A 21,434-nucleotide genomic window follows, 5' to 3' on the forward strand; every position below is an offset into this window, starting at 1 on the left:
TTGAGAAAGAAGTTCAGGTGTTAGCTAAGTCCAACTCGACTCACGCCCCACGCACCACTCAGAATGAAACCGCACCTCAAGTACCACGCAATAGTACGCTTTATGGCTTAACCCCCTTTTTAGATGAGTTTGGGATCCTGCGAATCGATGGGCGCACAGCCAAAGCTCATCACATTCCCTTCGATACAAGATACCCCATCATTCTACCGAAAACACACTACGTTACAACACTTATTTTGAGGGAGTATCATCAACGCTTTGGTCACGCTAACAACGAGACTGTGGTAAACGAAGTACGGCAACGTTTCTACCTAAAACACCTGCGATCCAGCGTGGCCAGAATCGCCAAAAAACTGTCAACGATGCAAAATCAAGAAGACGCAACCATTACAGCCACGAATGGCACCGTTGCCAGAAGCAAGGCTTACTCCATATGTACGTCCGTTTTGTAAAGTGGGAGTAGATTATTTAGGGCCGATCGAGGTGGTTAATTCGAGGCGCAAAGAAAAGCGTTACATTGCAGTATTCACCTGTTTAGTGACGAGAGCGGTGCATTTAGAAGTAGCGCACAGCCTTTCTACTGAAGCCTGCATTATGGCGATAAGACGTTTCGTTAGCAGACGCGGAGCTCCCAGCGAGATATTTTCCGACAACGGGACCAATTTCGTTGGAGCCAATAATGAACTCACGAAACAACTGGCGGACATCAACTACTCTTGTGCCGAAACATTCACCGGTGTTCAGACGAGATGGATATTTAATCCCCCTTCGGCACCCCATATGGGAGGCGCATGGGAACGGATGGTGCGAAGTGTTAGGAAGCTATGCTAGCACTGGATGACGGTAGGAAACTGAACGACGAGATACTCCTAACCGCATTAGCCGATTCAGAAAGTCTGATCAACTCCCGACCGCTTACCTATATGCCGCAAAGCTCGTCAAATGCAGAAGCGCTTACACCCAATCACTTTCTGTTAGGGAGTTCGTGCGGAACCAAGGAGCAGCTGCGTCCCAACGTAGATTTAGCAGAAACACTAAGAAGCAGCTACAAACGATCTACAGCTTTAGCCGATGCGATGTGGGACCGTTGGTTGAAGGAGTATTTGCCAGCCCTGAACACTAGGTCCAAATGGCACGAAGATACGCGTCGGTTGAATGTTGGCGATCTTGTATTCATCGCTGAGGGTCCGCGGAAGAATTGGTTGAGGGCGAAGGTTGAGGAGACGATAGCCGGTAAAGACGGCAGAATAAGGCAGGTGGTAGTGCGGACGGCAAACGGCAAGTCACTAAAAAGACCAGTAGTTAAAATCGCTGTTCTTGATGTTGAGTGCGATTGCGATACAGTATAGGAAAGTTACCACCCTTCAAAACACTTCATCTTTATCGTCACTGAGCAAACGCGCTATTTATTTAGTAAATCCTTGAAAGCGTAAAGGATTGACGGGGTGGAGTGTTGGCACGTTTGCCATGCGGTTTGTCAGCACACATAAATGTTTGTTTATAAAGATCGGTTGTCACTTGTCCATTCGCGATAATCCGGGCTGGTTATCAAACCGAGCACCAGGTGGCGTTAGACAGGAGGATAACACCGACAACAGAAGATAAACAGGGGGAGATAGAAACAAGGCGAGAGGGAAATGAAGTTACGTCCGATAGAGAGAGAGAGAGAGAAAGAGAGAGAGAGAGAATACAAGAAATTAGAAACTAGGTCACGGTCGAGAACAGGGGTCACCAAGGGTCATGCTATCTCGGTACGCAAAAAAAGGGCAGTACGCAAACGATCAGCTGAGAGACCGGACTATTTTTAAACCGCGCCTACACTCGAAAACCATTATTCGCTTGTGAAATCGCCGTTACAAAAACCCGGAAATAAAATTAATTGTTTAGTGAATTCTAAAGCAACAGTCTGGATCAGTCGGAACCGGAAGCTTGGAACGTTGTGGTCCTGTTCAAAGGAGAGCAACAACAAAAAAAACACTCACAATGAGCCGGGCGTGGAGGATAGCTTGCAACGCGCACAACGGATCACACAATCCCTCCCAAATCTGGTACGGCTTTTGGGTTCGGTTGAGTCATTGGATTTAAGTTCGGCTAACCTTGGTACGGATTGTGCGGCTCTTGCTGACCGTGATGGCACGTGTGTTTTTCTTTTCCGTTTTTTTTTTTTCATCGTTCTTGCTGACCATGAGGTCCGATGAAGATTCGATACGGCGCAACAACCGGACTGCCACAACTCCCACAGTAGTGCACAGTCCCCGCAGTCCCGGTAACCAATTAAATAGTATCCACCCACTACAATCGTGTGTGTGTGACCGCTCTGGTATTGTTTTTTTTTCAACTCGTTGGTGTAGTTTTGTGAAGTTTCGTAAGTCTTGTGTAAGTTTTAACAGGGTAAATTAATGATTTAAAAGTAAGAAATATTTACTGATTGGGAATGAAGTGATTAGCTCAAAAGATTAATAGTTATAATCAAGCTTTAAAGATGACCATTTGATGAAGATTTAACTGTTTTGGGAGTTCAATTAATTGTATTTCAAAATAGAGGAAAAAGATAAAATTGAAGAGTTAATCTTAAAGTCTAAGTTGAACAAGACATAACACAACTGAAAGCGCAATAATTAAATACAATTAAACAAATAAATACCAAAAATTATTTAGCTTTTCCATGTACTAGTAAAACGTTTGAATATCAATTTAAAAATCCATTTCACGTTATGTGAGCATAATGTATTTTAAATATTGCACGCATGAAGCATTTTTATTCTACAAATCTGTTGAGCGGTTTTATGAAATTGCTTCTAATCTGTCATTAAGCTTGAGTTAATATGCAAAACAGCAGCGCGCGGTTGAGATTCCTTTACGCTCGTTAAGCATTCAGCCGTAATACAACAACTCATCGGGCTTCGAACCAATAGATAACGATCCGTTCATTGAAAACCAACCAAACCGAAAAAATAAATTACTAACGGAAATGATAACAATACAAAAGCATACACACAGACAAACAGTAAAGAATATTCCGGTCAAAGCTGATGATCATAATCCCACTATGCATATTAACTCGATACCAACCAGAGGGACAGATGCCGAGGGAGGGAACAAAACGAAGTGGAAAATGGTTTCGGTTTGGGATGGTCGGTTACGCGATTTCTGGCCCAAGATATCCCATTTAGATTAATGACCATCGTTCGTGCTGTTATCTGCCCGTGGCACTACCCTGAAGCATTCCCACGTGGATTAAAATTTCACCTGCCCCCGGGCCGTTCTTCCTTTTTCCTTGCCTCTTTGGGGGGAATTAATATTTATCATAATATTTCATCAACCACCATCCAGGGAATGGAGCAGCTAGGGAGTTGGGCGTTTGGGAGCTGAGGGAGAAGCATCAACTTCAACAAATTGATTTTTAAGCAATACTTATCGTTTAAACTTCTGAAGCTCATCAATTACTAATTTATTCTCAATTCTCTTGGTTTTGTCGTTCTAGGTAAGCAACGCTTTGGGATTTAAAGCACGATACTGAGAAGGATCCGTGTCTCTCTCTCTCTCTCTCTCTCTCTCTCTCTCGTTCACCATCGCCAGCAAGCAAAAAAAAGGTATGCAACAAACAAATCGGGCTTGCGTGTCACTTCCCGTGGGAAATACCGCTTCAGGGTTGCTGGTTTGTTAACAGCATTTTTGCTTTTTTTTCGCAAATGTTATAGGAAAAGCTAGAGTGAGCCAGTTCGGCAAGCTTTTGTTTCCAGCCACCATCCCAGAACGGCCATTGAACTCGCAAACGGGCACGCACTCCAACCAAACAGTGGGTGTTTTGTCTATTGTTTTCGTATTTTACACGCACATGTGTATGGCGAGAATGGCTTCATCTCTCCTCTACTGCTCCGCGTGTGTGTATACTTTGTTCACACCTACCCACTCCCCACTATAAACAGACACACACACACACACGCCCGCTCGCGGAAAGGTTGGAAAAATTGCTTTGTAATTGGTTAACGATAATATAATTTTCCTTCTATGCAGCTCCCGGCGGTGTTACGGCAGATTGCTCCTATTATTGTTGGCAAGTGTTTTGTTATGTTGTTTCCCTCCCTTGCCTTCTTTCCTACTGCCACCAAGATCAAAACACGTCAGAAGCACCGTACGCGAATGCAATTACAGTGCATGCAACGATCGGCACAGAATCGAACGCTCGAATCGGTGGTGGCATGGGGCGTAACGGTGCAGCAGTGGAACCAGCAAGTCAATGCCGAATTCCACCGATACCCCGTCAGGCATGCGTGCAGTTACTGAAACAACCGGTTCAAATTTAATTAAATACCGCACCACCGGTTGCACTCGATTGCTGCAGAGTGTTGGGAAGGGAGAGAGAGAACGGGAGCATTCCCGTAATAATTCCACCCGGCTTCATTGCTTTCGTTTGAGCGGCGAAATGACCAGTAGCCTTTTGTGGTGGGTTTGGACGGAAATGGGGGAGAAATAAGATACAAATCACACACACACACACACACCAGCCCAAACTGGATTACTAGGTGTGAGGGTTTGCCCTACTGGTCCTAAACCTAAAAAACATTTTGGGTGTTTTTTTCGGGAAGCGACCAAAAGGAGGCCAAAACCAACCAACCACCAACGGGGAACTGCGCTGTAATTACGCACGGCCTTTTATGTCTGCCCTCTTCTTCTTCTTCTCGCGGGCCACAGCGAGATTGAATGTGGGGAAAGGGAGTGAAGATAAAACCTGTGCGAAATCCCCAAAGCTCGAAAAAAAAGCGAACGTGATGATAGCAGCCCGGAACGATTTGGGGAAAGAAACCAGCCACCTCTAGACCCACCGGCAGTGATTAATCTGTTCGCAGCTAGAGAGGCGTGAAACTAGAACAATCCCGCAGCAGAACCACGAGCGTGTGAGGGTGGGTGGGTGATGTTGAAAAATTAGTGCCATGAAACTGTTGGGCCCAAATTAGGTCACCGATGCGATCCGTTGCTGTAGCCCAATTTTCGGTGCGGCTTGTGTTTACATCTGTATGAGGGTGAGGCAGAGCAGGGCCACACAATTTGTTGTGGTTTGTGTTGATTGTCATCCAGTGCAAGGTGTGTTTCATGTGCACGATTTAAAGTTGCACTGAATTTTTGGACCAAATTGTACACCATTCAATCAACGAAATCGAACGAAAGACTTGAACGATCAGCAAAGACACGAACCCTTCCGGGTCGCACGCACTGCCACGATCGATCGCGCCAGGCCCTTGGGGGATGATAATGAGACAATGAAGCGCCCAGCTTTTCGTATCACGCATGTAAGACATGGCTTGATTGCTGCTAGCGACGCTGATTGCCGAACCGGCGGGCACTCACCCTTACCCGAGCCGGAAAGACGGAAGGATCCGTGATAATGATAGTAGCTCAAGGGTACTTTCTATTTTGCACTTTCGCTTCAAGGTGTTCAACCTTACTCTTTCTACAGGACACTCCTCTCTCTCACTCACTCTCTCTCTCTTGCTCGTTCCCACAGCAATCCAGCACAATCAATGTCAATGCTGCGTGGTTCAAGTACTCTTACACGTTCGGGATCACACAAGTGTCCCCTCGAGGCCGAACGAGGTCGTTTCGGGAAGGGAAAAAATGCGTTTTACCTGGCTCGAAAAAAATGCCCCCCTCGAGAAAGCAGTTCACTTTCGTTCATCGGGTGTCCCGGGTGAAACGGACCGGTTCCCGGGTGTTGTGTAGGAACATGATCACCTGATGGTAGTAGCCACAACAAACGCAACAGTGCGACATACCGCTGCGTCTAGACAGACGGGGAGAGAGAGAGAGATTAAGCTTTCCCAGCTTTGCTGCTGTGAAAAGAGTGTCAGTGTAACAACTAACACCGAACTGGTTGGTTTTTTTGTCGGTCGATGAAGGATTGCTTGGGTACAACTCAATTTCAAAAACAGCACCCAACATTCCATTCCGTACAGGTCATACTCTTTTTTTTTTGCCAAAGGAAGCCAATGCGCGGTTCGCTGAACCGCCGGACCGCCCACAACGAAACGGCCGATGATTATCGAATATATTGGTGGTACATGTTGGCTGCTGGCAGGCTGCTGAATATAGAATTATGTACCGGCTGGCGCTGCTGCATATGTAAACTGCTCTGCATGCGTCATCCCCCCTCGAAACAGCTGACGATTGGCGTCCAATTCGCACACGGGGCTGCGGTCTCAATCGGGCTTACTTTTTTTTTTGAACACTTCTATTCTCGAAACACGTCGCCTTGACATCAATCGTCGCTCGAAGGGTGCCCGTGCAAGGGTTGGTGGCGTAGCAAAAATGCAAATATCCATCCACTTTTGTCAATCTTGCATCGATCTAAAATGTGTGTGTGTGTGTGTGCAGGGACTGGAGTCTCGGGCCCTTTTTGCCTTTTTTTGTGTCTTGTGTTGATTCATTTCGAAACAAATCAGTTCCATCGGTGTAGCTCGAAACAATCCGTCTACGGTTGCAGCGGAGCGCCAGGAACAGGAACCGACATTTTTAGAGTGTCCCTTCTAATTTCGTTTCCTTTTAGTTTTGAATAACCTTTCGAATAAGGGGGCATGGGAGAGAAGGACCATTGATCAATAATAGTACGAGCTAGATCCATGTTTCCGGCTATCGTTCGGCCAGCATCTTTCCTTTCAGCTCCAAACTCCGAAAGCGATCCCCTTTCACCTGTCTACGGGATACGGGCTTGCCTCCCAATCAACCAACGGCGGAACGATTCGTTTTTGCTGTGTCTTTTTTTGTGTGTTTGTGTGTACAATATATTCAACCGCTCTAGTGAGGGAATTTGAAACAACACTTCCACCGCCAGCATCACCCAAGGCATCGATTATTCTTGTCGCACTAATTTACAATTAATTACAACCTGCACACCGAAACGGGGGGGGGGGGGGGTGGGGCGACTGTAGCATTTTAACACTCACACACAGTACACTCGAGCTCGAGTGCTAATGGCCCAGCGCTATGCGGTCAGCATACATTCTAAACTCCCTTCGGGTGAGCGGCTCCGGTAATCGCAGCACGTAAGCTACAGGTCCAACGCAGACGGCTTACAGTGTCCGCTTTCAAAATGGCAACAAAAAATTGCTGCTACGATCTACATGCGCTGGAAGGATCCCTTTACGGACCGCCTCCTACACATGGGAACGTGACGCATTTTGGAGTGGAGCAGAGTGTGTAAGCATCCTACGCAGCCTTAAGGCCTTGCCCCGGAGCGATGGGTGGCTGTTTAAGGAAGGAAAAGAGTATAATTCATGCAACGCACCCGTCCTAGCTGCTGGGCCGTGGTTTAAGGGGAGTGCGCTTGGATAGATTAGAACTTGGGAGCCGCTGTGTGGCATTGACATACCCGCAGGCTAAACCTACGCAGGTTAGGTGAGTGAATGCGTTTTGAAGTGAAGTGTAGCTCTCGCAGGACGCATTCTCAGCAAAAAAAAAATTAAGCTAATGAAAATAATTACAATAATAAGCTTTATTCACCGATGCAGTAGGTTTAAGAGTTGAATAACAGTAAGTACACATTTTTTCCGCTAGATGTCTCCAGCAATTTCTACAAATTATTTAATCAACAAATTCATTTAGAGTCGATTCCTCAATTAAAAATTTAAAAAAGGTAGACATTTTCATCAAATATTGAACCTACCTACTGGAGTCTCCCTTTGCGTTGTGCACTGTAAATCTCAGCTGCCACCAAAACGCGCATGAAGTTTCTTTTAAGGCACGTCACACTGGTACAGCTCAGATTTGTTGCCCCCTTGTATTCACCGAATTACAAGCTCAGGCTTAATCTAAACCACGCGATCAATTACCAGTCCGATACAGTTTGACGGTGCACGATTCCGGTTTGATCCATTTATGGACAGCGATATATCGTTTATTTTGCCCACCAAACACACACACTTGGTGAATGTTTTTTGTGTGCATGTGTCTCTCTACTGAATTGTTTACTAACGGGTGGTTTATTTTTGTCGTTTTGTTGGATGTTTCCTTTTTAATTTATTTCATTTCACGACCACGATCCACGTTGGTGGCATTGAACTGCCTGAAGAATTTCCTTTTCTGTGTTAATGATCCAGCTACCGAGCGGAGTTTCGAATTGCTGCTTAATTTTGTTGCAAATCCTCAATCATTTACTGTTGTTAAGATACGATAACGATGAAATGCACATTAATTATTCCAATTGTCTGCTAACATGACATTTTATTGATTGTTTTTCTATTTCTTCTTGAACACTTAGCAATAACGGTCATCAGACGAGTCAAACTTATCTTCTCCAACCTCACCGCACCCGAACCACTATCCGTCACAAAATTAATAGACCTTCACAGAACCTTGGGGTGTCACATAAATCTTCATTTGCCAAATATTTGCATCCCCTCTACCCACACACACTTAAATATCCATCCCAAACTTCTATAGATGGATTGCTTTTATCAACAAGTTTCATCACGAGGGGCAAAAGAAGGCTATTGGTAGGAGCGGTTGGCCACCGCCACAACAGCGGCGACGGCCCAGAAAGCGATACGATAGAACAACTTGTATGCACTTTGATCGATTGACTTCCGCCCAAGTGGTTCATCACCGTGACCACCGCCGATTTCCAGTTCCATCCGTTCGTTCGTCTGTCCGTCAGTCCGTCAGTCAGCCAGTCAGTCAGTCAGTCAGTTAGTCAGTCAGTGGAGCAGCCAGTGGTGAGAGGGTCGAAACCTCGATAAATCTTACAACCATTTGTCTTATCTCGTTCTCGTGAGTGAGCTGAGTGGGTTTTCTTTTTTATAAAATTTTCCCTTCTTCCGTTCCGATATCACGCAAAGAGGTTCTTGCTGCAACCCGGCTCAAACTAACGGACACAGCGTCATTCCTACCCGGCGGGTAGAGTTGGTGGTGTGTGTGCTCGCGCGAGAATCGCATGAAATTAATCAAACGCTTGATTTCCGCTGACCACCCGGCGTGGCACACAACTGCTGGTTGGGGAGATTTTCGTTTTTTTTTTGTTTTTTTTTTTTGTTTGGTGTAGGTGATGGAAACCACCTTCACGCTATCTATTTTAAATTGGTCGCTTTCCTCTTTTACCCGATCGCATCATTCCCGTACGCCAGTTTGCCAAAGGAAAGTTATTCAATCGCACAGACGGGAACCGATCCTTTCTCGCCTTAACCTCGATTTCCTCTAGAAAACGAGACGGTTTGGGAGGGAACAATCTGTAGCTTTCGGCCTTAACAAACGGGGTAGCTCAGCTCAATCAATAACATCACCACCACGCAATGCGCGTGCTCTGTTTGATTCAATGCACTGAGCAGCTAGCGAAGGAACCTTTTTCATCGTTGTAATCATTTGGGTGTAAAGTTTGGTAGCTAAACCAACTTCGGAGGAGGAAAGAATCCACTTTCCTTTAATACGACAAAAAAAAACCACAAGTCACCAGCATCCGCTCCGATCCGACCTTCGTCACAATCACCCAACCCGGCGGGAAAGTGATGAGCGGTGATAACGTGATACCCGATCAAAAAACAGGGTAGCTTCAAGGCACAAAACCCTCCCTCTTCGAAAAAAACTTCCCAAAAATCCAGTAAACCATAATGCCACGATTAGCTTTCCCTCTCTCCACCGAAAAGTCGCACTGAGCTCTGATGCTTATCGATGCACGCATGACTTTTGAACTTTACAATCTGTGTGGAGGAACGTGTTGTAAAAAGCGGTGGCCAAAACTTTGTCTAATACTGCCCAATGGCACTCCGTAACCTCACCGTGATAGTAATAGTTGCCATGTGAGACGGTGTAAAGGGTTAAAGTTTTGTGAATCGAATAAGAGGGAGAGAGAGACAAAAAGAGCAACCAAACCCAAAAGCAAAAGGACACGCCGAAAACTTTGCTAAACTACCCCGAAGGACACGACCCGTCGCCGGCGGAGAGCACTGTCGATGGGAGTTACAACTTTTCGTAACTATCTATCCGTAAAACGGCTGGATGTGTAAACCTTACGTTACATCTATGTTCCCCAGTAGCCTTACCGCTACCTCCACGTTTGAGAAGGAGATTGACTTCGGCAGAGAAATGATACGATGTCAACCGTCAAAAAGTCATTTCCGTAATGCACATGGAACTCTTTTGGAAGTGTTTTTTTCTCTTTTCTCTCTTTGGTATGGTACTTTTTGAACTTGAGCTACCGTTAGCTACTGTTACTCGTAAAATCATCTCCCCTTAAACTAGCATCCCATACATACACACATAAAAGCTCAACGCACAAATCCTGCAGCCTCGTAAACTACGGCCACCCTTCAATGGAAAACTGCACCATCAACATGTTTTACGTTGTTTCCCGCCCCGTTTCCCTGTCTCTCTCTCTCTCTCTCACTCTCTCTCTCTCTCTTTCCCTCTTCTTTACCGATGGTTTATTTGAATACCGGCACCAGTTTGGGTAAGTGGAAAACTTGCTGCGCTAAACGAAACTTTCACGCTGTGTCGCTCCCAGCATTCCCGGGTGCTCTTGGGTACCGGCCGGCGCTGTGTGACAACCAGCCTCACCATCGTAGCGTACATTCGCGTTAATTACTTAATTGTAGTTTAAGAAGAATGGCAAATTAAACCGACCCATTCGGGGGAGGCATGAAATGTGGCTAGAAAATATCATTTTAACAAGCAATTGTGGTACATCCGCCTTTGAAGCGTCTCGTTTTTTTTCCCTCGAAAGATGCTTACAAACTATAAATAGGAAAGCGGGGGAAATTAATTGCCCAGGAAATTGCACTTGGGTTTTAGCCACTGTGCGGATGTTGTGAGTGGGAACGCGGGTTCATTTTAATCATAGGAGTTGTTCAAAATTGCTGCAAAATTCACAAATACTTCAAGCAGTTCTTAAAATTAAGAAAGTTTCTCGAATTTCTCGAACAGTTTTACACGTTTACCATATTTTTGGACGTTTTTTTTTTCGAATTTGAAACAATTTAATTAATTGTCAGTCACGCATACCATTAAGGGCTGTGAGTGTCGAAATATTTTGAAGAACACACAAAAACCCCTCAAAAAGAGCTTTGCTTTCCACGGTATTGCCTTTACTCGGACCCGATTTTACATCGCATGTAAACGTCGGCTCGTTTAGCTTCATTAAAGGTACACCACTTTTTGTCACCTTCCTTAGAGGCTAAATTTTCCACCCCAAAAACCCAACGGGCCGATTGCTTCACGATGCCGAAACAAGCTAAACAAAACAAAAAAAAAATCCCACGCCAATTTCTTACACGCTTACAGGCAGGCTAGAAGTACGCATCGGATACGGCATTCGTCCGGGTGTCTAATGTGCCGTTACGGAAAACGCCTCCTTCCTTCGATGAAAGAGTTTTTACACACACACACACACACACACACACACACACACACACACACACACACACACACACACACACACACACACACACACACACACACACACACACACACACACACACACACACACACACACACACACACACACACGTCCAATTCGCCCTTTTAATTCCACCCCATTTCCAATCGGATTCATTCACCGGCACGGCCCAGAGCTCAGAGTCACCGAGTCGTTCCGATTGTCCATTTCTCAATTTCGGCGGCTTTTTGGAGCAAACGCCCTTGAGGGGTGATTAATTGGGGCTGTGGGACGTTGCTGCTGCAGTTCGGTTCATCTTTTCGCGAACGTACCAGGGCTAAGCCTGCATATGAAATCGAACAGAGAGAGAGAGAGAGAGACAGAGAGAGAAAAAGCTCCCAACTGCACATCGAATTGTAATTGTGAGGAAATTGGGTTTGAAGGCTACCTGGTGGTAATGGCTAGCGTATGCCTTGCCTGTGTCCAAGTGCTCGAATTTAGGGCCAATTTAGGCGATACCACAATGGCTAGAGCCGAGCGACTAGAGCACAAAGCAACGGACGATCCAAAAAAAAAAACGCACCTAAAACGCATCACGCGTTTGCCCTTCAAGCTGTGTTTGATCTGTGTGTATGTGTGTGTTGCATCGGGAAAGAGGGTGGCACAGTTTGTCGACCATTTCGCAACAGTTTCTCAGTCGATTCGTCCCATCCGTAGAGCTCGTCGCTCCGATCGATGCCGTTTGAATCGAACTAGAGACAAAAAAAACCGAACCGAACCAGTCCACGATGTCATTTCAAATGTACTCTCCCACAAATCGATGACATTGACGCTGTGATGACAGTTTGGACAGGGCACAGGCATCAGGCTGCCACGCCGAACGTCCGAGAAGTCCGTCCGAGAAGTCCGTGCGTTAGTCTCACCCACGCCGATGATCGCGGTGCCGGCTGGCGACTATTATTTGCTACGACCTTCATTATTTTTGGAAACCGTTTTGCTATAAAAAGGTTGAAATGTCATCACGCTGCGATCACGGTGGTTTGTGGTAGTCGTTTCTCCGGGAAGGGGGAGTGGCAGTCCTAACGCACGGGCGTAATAACTTGACAGTTGGACTTTGGGACTGGACTGATCGGCTAAACCGTCCTAGCGATGAAGAGTTCATAAAGAGAGTAGATTCAGTTTTATGCATGGAATCATTGCATTGGATTTAAATGGATGAAAGCTGTTTGAATTGGATTTTAAACGCAATGTGTTGATTTGATTTGATTCTCGCTCTCTCATAGTGGCACATCTAGCATTTATAAAGGTTGATTTTTTGTTGTGATACGGTGCACGAAGCATGACAACTATAATGTTCACATTCTGTATTAAAAATGCATGATACCAAGGTACGGCCAAGGTAGGTGATTGACAAACGCGTAACATCCAATTATCCAATCCAATTAACTCAGAGTATTTGCTATCAGTGATGAATAATGACAAGAATTTCAATAATTAATCAAATCATTGTTCGGAGTCCTTCCATGGGATGTACTGAGGTGCTAATTTTGGTTGAATTACATCCGAATATGATTATCCATAGAAGTATTGAAATTTTAACAAAAATCAGAAGAATTCCTGCTTAAGAATAACGACTCATACGGCAAATGAAAGGTGTAATCTACATCTACCAGATGTCTTCTGGTGTCTTGTACTCACACACTTGTACAACAACCCTTTTGACAAAGCTTTCCCAAGCTGACTGACATCCCTGAGGCAAGATTAATCAAAAACACTAGCATACAGATTCGGTGCCATCTACATGCCTCGCAACACTGTCCAATGCACAATAAAACCGATCAACATTCACTCTTGTCTGGGCTTGCTTTTCCTTTTCCCCATATAAAGCTCCCTTTCAGCTTACGGCTAAGCAGCATGTCGTACAACCATGGGGTTCGTTTTTATAGATGCCTCGTAGAAAGACACAGCTCAAAGTGACCGTTTGAATGGCTGCAGTTTTACAACGTCTCACACGCAGATGAGGTTCAAACACGAATTAACGCGTTCCCTTTTTCCCCGTTTGCTGGTTTCGTTTTACTTTTCCCCCGAGCAAGCGAGCAAGATCACGACGGGCGGGTGCATTCACACGGATGCGACCGCCGCTGTCTTGTGTCTTGTCAAACCGGCTGCTCGTTTTGTTTAGTAAAGTGATTTTATGTTTCCCGCCTCGCAGTCGCCTGGGCTTCCGTAATCCACTTTCGTTTGGGACGCGCGTTGACAACCACAATAAAAAAAAAAACCAAGCCAGCCCCCGGCGGGAGGTATTGTGCCCGCTAAACAATGCGCACCGCGGATGCGATTGGGACAAGGGAAGCCTACGCTTCTTACCGGGAAGCTGCACCGGGCTTATGTAAGCCCGTTTCGGGGACCGTCGGTACTGTCAATCTGACGGGCTGATGCTTCAGCCTTGCCATCCGTGCAAGGGTGCAGACAAGGAACGGGGCTGGCTATCTTATAGGATGATCTCCCTCTCACCTAGTGGGTGAAGTGATCTTCTTCAGGGTAGCGCGTGGTCGCTGCAAGAGGTTCCCATTTCGTTATGGAACGTTACAGGCTCGGCTTACAGATCTCCTACTTCTTAGCGTAAACTCATCAGAGAAAAGCAATTCACAACTTTCCCTTTTTTTTATTTTCTCCCCCATCTAATTGATGTCTCAAAACCGGGCGCCCGGTTTTATATTGCCTTTGCTCTTCTCCCTTGCGTGGCTTTGTATCTTAGACAGTTTCTCTTCACAACCGGTACCCTTTTCTCAGAGTTTGTTGTAAATGCTGTAAGAACCGTAAAACAGCTTGATCCTCCAACTATTCTTTGCCTGATTTATGATGAATCTTCTAACCGTCCCAAAACACTCCAGTTAAACCTCATTCTAGAGCAAAAGAGCTTCACATTCACAAACGACTTCACAACATCGAGATGTTTCTGAGATTCCGAGCCCCTGGCTGGATCAATTAAAGCCTTTCCTCCTGGAACAACAACTTTAAGCCCATCGCCCTCCAATGCCTTTCACCGGAACAAGCGCCCAGTCCCCGTGGCCCCCGGGGGGACGCAAGCCGGCGTAATCTCAGAGCCCCGTTGCCGAGTGATAAATTATGAACTAATCATTTTATCCGAACTAAATGACTATAATTAAAAATTAATTGCCTCTGCGCTCGTGTGCCCGGCCCGAGCGACCGACCCCGTTGGCCAGTGGGCGCTGGGATTAGCGTCGACCGGATGTCTTCGTCCCGTTCGGCCGGAAAGGAGATGGTGTCCTTTTGGGGGGGGGGAAAGCGTGTACGGTTTTGTGTCGGGGATTAGTGTTGGAGCAGAAGAAGCTCAACATTCAACAGTAACTTCTCACACACACACGCACACAGATACACATACAGGATTCATCAAACGTGTTTCAAGAAATGGTTCCCCCTTCAAGATGGGGCGTTTGTTTGAGCAAGGGATTAAGGGAGCCTTGGCTCGCGAAGTGAGGTTAGCAAAGGATTCACTCGTTAGTGGACTTGTTTCAAAGGTCAACAAACATTGGCAGGATAATCGAAACCGATGTAAGATAGAGCGAGCAATCATTATTATCCTCTTTGGATTATTTGCTACTTTCAAACCACTATCGGCCCCACACTTCTCGATGCGGACGACACACAACACACACACAAATACAGCAAACACAGCAAACAACCACTTAATGCGCTGCGGTGCATTATGATCCGGTTTAGTAGTGCTGCGATGCGCCCTTCGCCTTTGCAGCTTATTATGCTTCGGTACTTTTCATTTAGATTGATTGCTGCTCGGTTCTGTCTTTATCGCCGGCACCGTGCAGCTTTCCTTTCCACGTCAACCACGCCACGTAGCTGACCTTTGGTGCAGTTTGTCTGGTCCAGTTTTTGCTCTAACGCGATGCTCACGATCGCTTTCGTTAATAGGCCCTGTGCATCATACACAACCTTACGCAGGGCCCGAGACCTATCAATTTCCTCTTTATGCGCGTCCCCAAGGGGAGCATAAATTGATAAACACATAACAACACACACACACACACACGGCCCCTGATTGGTTTCTCGGCCGCGTGTGTTTGCGCGCGCGTTTCTGCGCAGACCATATTTGCATTCATAAATCCGGGAAAGTGCCTTATTTTATGCGCCACGCGTCAATAACCGCGAGGAGGTTGTTTGTTGCTTTTTTGTACGTTTTGTTCATTTTTTTTTGTTATTACATTTTTGCTACCGTTTGCGTAGCTAGTGATTACCGTAAACATCTCTTTAATGGTATGGTGTTTGTCGTAGAACTTTATCTTGAAGCCTACGGTAAGCCTTAACTCAAACGTACTTGCTTAGGCTTGATATTTTACTGCAGGGTTCTTGCTTTTAGTTTTTGTTTGTGTTTCAGTATTGTATATTATAACATTTACTCATACTTTTGCCTTTTAATTATGTTTTTTACTGATCATTCAATATAATTTTGGATTTAATTATGTTTCTTGTTATGTGTTATAACTTTGTTTGCTTCTTTATTCATTATTTTTAGCTATTTCAAATAATTTTAGTCAAAGAAACATTAAAATATGCACTTATTCAACATCTATACCATCTTTTAGATACAAACACTTGACAAATAAATTGGATGAAGAATAAAACAATAAAATAACGAACGAATTTAAGCCCGAAACAAAGCAAAACTAGCAAAACTTAAAGAAAATAAAATAACAAAATAAGAAAATAAAATAAAGTAAAACCAACATCATGTTATGTTGGTAAACTACCTCACTAACCTACTCCAATGCAAAAGGAAACCCTGTACCGATCCCTAAGCCCGGCTCATGGCAATCGAGTCCATAATTTGTGATCGTTTATGCTTGTTTCGCCAATTGGAAAACGCCACCTGCAGCATTCTCCTTTCCCGTTTGTAATCGTAAAATCAAACAACCTAACATCGACAGCAGCTTCCATGTTTATGGTCGCCTGATCAAACGGTTTGGGGTGGGCCTTCTACCCGACCAATATACTAATATTTTCCATTTTCCACCGATGCCCTTTACACCGATTCAGCGCCTGCAGTGGGGAGCTGCAATCCCGATAGCTGCCCAAGCCCTGTCAGCAGGAATATGGCGGGGGATGATAAAATTGTTGCATTGTTTCCATATTTAAAGCAAGCACACATCTCATACATTTATAGGTGTTATCAAAAAAACAAGCAACCGAACGACAAAAGCAGCTTCCGCTGTGGCGCTACCAAAGCGACCGATTTCAAACGTATAAAGTGAACAGATTTTATCGTCCCCGTTCCATCATAACTCTTTATGGCAATATTAAATATGCCACGGTTACGGTACGCCAGGCAACACTGCAGACACCACAGCGTCCACAACAATTTCGTTCCCAATGCCGCCCCAATTCCCCCAAAAAGGGGGAAAGTGTTTATATGTGAGACATGATGCTGCTGGTAAGCCTCGCCAGGCACAATCGCTTCCAAATGGGATTCTAAACGGGTCTAAGCCATCGTTCCCACTGTGAAACACTGTGCCACAGTAGTTTTGGCGTCGCAAAAGTTCCCTACCATTTCGGGTCTTTCGGGCATGAGTGTGTTCATTCCAGCACAGCTAAATCTTGCTCCAACTTTGCGCTCTACCGGCAGAAGCCACTCGATTTGATAGCACTATCAAATGCCGGCACAACGTCGCTTCGTCTTTGCCGAACGCATTATCATTCCATCATCCCCATCATCATCATCATCATCATCATCAACTTCATCAACATTATAATCGGTAATGACCTTCCCCAGGTTTTTACTCCGTGCAGCGGTTTAAAAGGCAACACACCCGGCAACCCCCTTGGTACTATCCGTACAAAACAAAGCGTATTTGCATAGGCACAGCATAAATTCTACCTTTCCCGGCATGTTTGTGCCGTAGCTCCGTACCGATGTTCTTATCAAAATTCAGTGTCCTCTGGTACACGGGTACAAGTTTTTAAGCCAGAACCTCCCAAACACACACACAATCCACCTGCGATCCGGCGAGCGACGTACCGGTGCAAAAAAAACATGCCCGAACAGTGCAAATATTCTTACCAACAAACAATTTGCATTTGAGCATAAGCACAATAGCCCCCGCCCTTTCGCCCCGTCACACCACACTGCTCCCCGCATGCTGGACGATCAGGATCAACCGTGGTCGTGAAGTGTTCGGGATTAGAGCACGGTCGGCCGGCTCGTCACGGAGGGCAGCGATGACGAGCAATGCGGCCGTGGTCCGTTTGTGCCAAGCGGCGAAACGGTCTGTAATTTGCATGCATTAAAAAGCAGCTTGCCCCAACAGAACACACAGGCGGGAACGGGAACGGGTGACGCGTCGAGATTGTTCCGATGCAGCGCCATCGTTGTTGGCCTGCGCGGGTGCATCATTAGCAATGCCCATCTATAGTATCGCATGGCAAACGGTGCCCGCTGCACTATTCGGAGCCTCTCGAGCATTGAGCAGCGCGATTTGGCGAGTTTAGTGCTCTCTTTCTTTTCATTTGGTTCAATATTTCTCCGGTTTTTTTTGTGTTCTTCTCTTTTGGCTCCGTGCTTTTAGAGCTCCGCTGAGCTTTACGCAGATTCTTTTTCTCTCTTATTTTTGCATATTTATTCTCCCTTTTCCGTCTTTACCTTCCCATTTCACTGACTGTCAAGTTCGATCAAGTGTTCAACCAGCGGAAAATCAACCGTTGAGGTACTTAGCCAAAAAACACCACCCCTCTCCCCCGCGAAAGAGGACAACGGGATAACGATTATGTGTACGCGGAAAATCGACTATACATCTGGAGTGTCCTCACTCAAACACAGCGACGAGCGTGCACCACAGCCTCGGTTCAGTTCACCACCAGAGTTTAAATATGAAAATGATGATGCTCTCTGTTGGTTGAACTCTCTAATACGAACGAAAGTCGAAGCAAAAGCAGTACAATCTCTCTTCCTATCCTGTTAGAGCAATGGCTAGAACTGCTTGCGATAGAGTTCGAACGTTCTTTGATGGAAAGAAAAAAGTCAAACACTGATCCCGAATGATATTGCACACCGTGGTTTGTCCCCCCTCTCGATCCCATATCGGACCGATGTGGAGTACATTTTGCTTCTTGTTTTTTTTTTTCGGAGGGTGCAGCGAGCTTTATTATTTAAGCACACGTGCCCGAGCGCTCATCTGCATTCTGGAGTGTTTCGAGCATGACCATGATGGTGGTGTGCGTCACAGGGATGGAGCGTGTATTGACCAGCTTCATTTTATGCTGCCGCCTGGATGGTTTCTATCTGTTTGTGGGGTGTAAAAAAAATCCCTCCAAAAAGCATTTCCCTTTTCAATATCACCTATTGGGGTAGTGTCCGTAACTGGCAAGGCTATTGGATGGATGAGTTTATTTGCACTTTGTGCACACAGAAGCACAGAGTAACACTGCCATGGTTAGCCTCGTGCTAGGTGGCATTTTTGAATGGGAAATCCCCATAATGCACCACGACTCTCGCGGTTCATTTTCCATGGAAATATGATGCCAATTTTAAGGGAAAATGACCTACAGAGTGCTTTCCGATAGCAGTTGACCTATTAACAGGACTTTAATGTTAACTGGACATCGTTTGACACAGTTTTCTACACATTACCGGAGAGAATGAGATTTGTTTAATTTATTTAAGTAGATCGTAAAAATGATCTTTGAACGATTGTTATTTTGCATTCAATTCGTAAAATATTTTCGCTTTTGTAAAGCAAAATACATTTTCTCCATCTAAATATTTAATTACTACTTTACAGCAAGGGTCATAATGCTCCATCTGTCATGCAACCTTCCATCACGATCCCAAAAGCCATCACGCGAACAACAAGAAATGATCAAACCTTCTTGTTTAAAGAAATTGAAAATGAAGCATAAAAAAAAATACGGGACAAATTTAAACCTCATTTTCGACGATGACCCCGCTCATAGCATTATCCTTTTTCTGTCCGTACTTCCTATGAAAATCCTTTCGTCGAATTAATCCTTCACGCTCCATTACGCTTCATTCGAAATTGACACAGACGAAGTTTTTCCGCCCTTTCTGTGGTGGACGCAGCATTTTCTATTATTTTTCTATTTTTCTACAAATAAAAGGAATGCCTTACAGCCCCTTTGGCACATTGTTCTTCGGTCGAAATGAGTAACAAAAAAAGGGCGGTTGCGGTTTTTTTTGCGATCGCGAGCTGTGATAAAAGTTTATGCTTTATTGCTCACGCAGACAAATACATACCGTTCCGGCTATTCACAATAGAATGTCCTTGTCCTTCCCGCAACGCAAAGCGCAACTTGCGAACCGAACAAGGGTTTGACTTTTCATTTTACCTTTTTTTTCTACCTTATGCCCCAGGCTAAAAGGCTCTAAAAGTCGGAGAAAAGAATTCATTCTTCCTCCACCCACTGTGCGTTCTTTTGAGCTACTAACGACCATGCGACCAATGGAGGTGGGTGAGGTGTTAATTTAACGTCTAAATACGTACGTAAGTAAATGACAGCCGGAACAACGATCGGCGCCACGACAGCAATGGTCCACGGCATTCCAAGGACGGGAAGGGAGCGCGTGAGCAATAAAGAGCAGGGAGAGTGAATCAGATTAATACCAACCACCGATAGACCGTCGGTGGGTGGGTTTAGGGCGGAGGGGGTAGTAGCAAATAAAACTGTAAAAAAGGAGTTTTGGTAACAGTAATTCTAACCGTACATAATAGTCCTTCCCTTGTGTTTATGTTGTAAAAGTTTCTAAAGGAAAACCCGTCTCATAAAACACGCCCAACTTCACGCATCACTCATTAAGCTTAACGAGACTCGCTGTGTATTGTGAAAAAAACGACGATCAAACGACGAATCGGTTGCAAAACGGGGTAAACTAAACTGCAGACGAGAAAAAAAAAACGAAGCAGAAAATAGATAACCAACGAGTCTCATAATAAAGTTGTCTTTGGGATATAATGATATTGAATGTGGTGGATAAGAGTGCGAGAAAGAGAGAGAGAGTCAAATAGAGAGAAGGAGAGAAAAGGAGAGTATCGTTTTAGTCGTGCAATAAATTCCATAAATCAAAGCAAGAACCCTAAACCTCAGCCAACTTAGATCCCGTGGAAGGGGTTGCAATTACAGTTTACAGGCTGTCTGGCTGTATTTTAAGGGTGTGCCTTACCACACTTAATGTCATCAAAATTGTGTAACCAATTATGCTAACAGTCTAAGTGCAGCCTTCATGCATGTCTGTGGATGTGCTATACTTCTCAATAAGTACAGTTTTACCCCTGTTTTCACTTCAAAAAAAGGTTCCTGAATTCGTTCTTTCTAGCTGAAATTAATGGCCAACCCTGTACCTGTAACAAGCAACCCCCGCACACCTTATCACATGATCGCTTCTCTTTGGGTTCTGTTTGAACAAAACAAAAAAAAAATCCCGGGAACCACTGTAAACCTCAACCTAACGAACAAGAACCCAGCCCAGTCTTGATGGAGAACTTTTAATTACGGATCCGCTTCTATGGGGACACACGTTCCCGCCGGTGTCACCGGCCTGGGCCATGGCGGCAGGGGCATCGAACAGGTGTGAGCAACCCCCCCTCCCTCTTTGTTCAAGACACGCCACGGGGCCATACTCCCGGACGGTTCCCGCTGGCTATGTGCAAAACCGTTTTCTTTAATTAGAATCCGGTTCAAGCCCATCTGAGGTTGAGATTTTCTTCACAAACACCTCACAAGCCCCTTACCTTTTCCTGCTTTTTTTGTTTGTGCTCCTCAACAAGGGGGTACTTGTTGGTCTCTCTTTGTCCGTACGGCGGTCGCGCCCAGCGCCCACAGAACACCCGTACCCGGTAAAGGATAACAAAGTTCAGTTTTTTTCTTGAGCTGTTTGTTTGTTTCTTTGCTTGTGTCACCTGAAGAGGTTTGTGCGTAGCGTACACATCCTTTCACACCGTGGCCGTGGCCGGTAGCCCCCCGCCGTTAATTAATAATTATCATCACCGTCACCAGAAGCGTTACAGTCGTCGCCATTTGATGCTGGTGC

The sequence above is a fragment of the Anopheles merus genome, chromosome 2L (genome assembly GCF_017562075.2).
Source record: "Anopheles merus strain MAF chromosome 2L, AmerM5.1, whole genome shotgun sequence".
Lineage (NCBI taxonomy): Eukaryota > Metazoa > Arthropoda > Insecta > Diptera > Culicidae > Anopheles > Anopheles merus.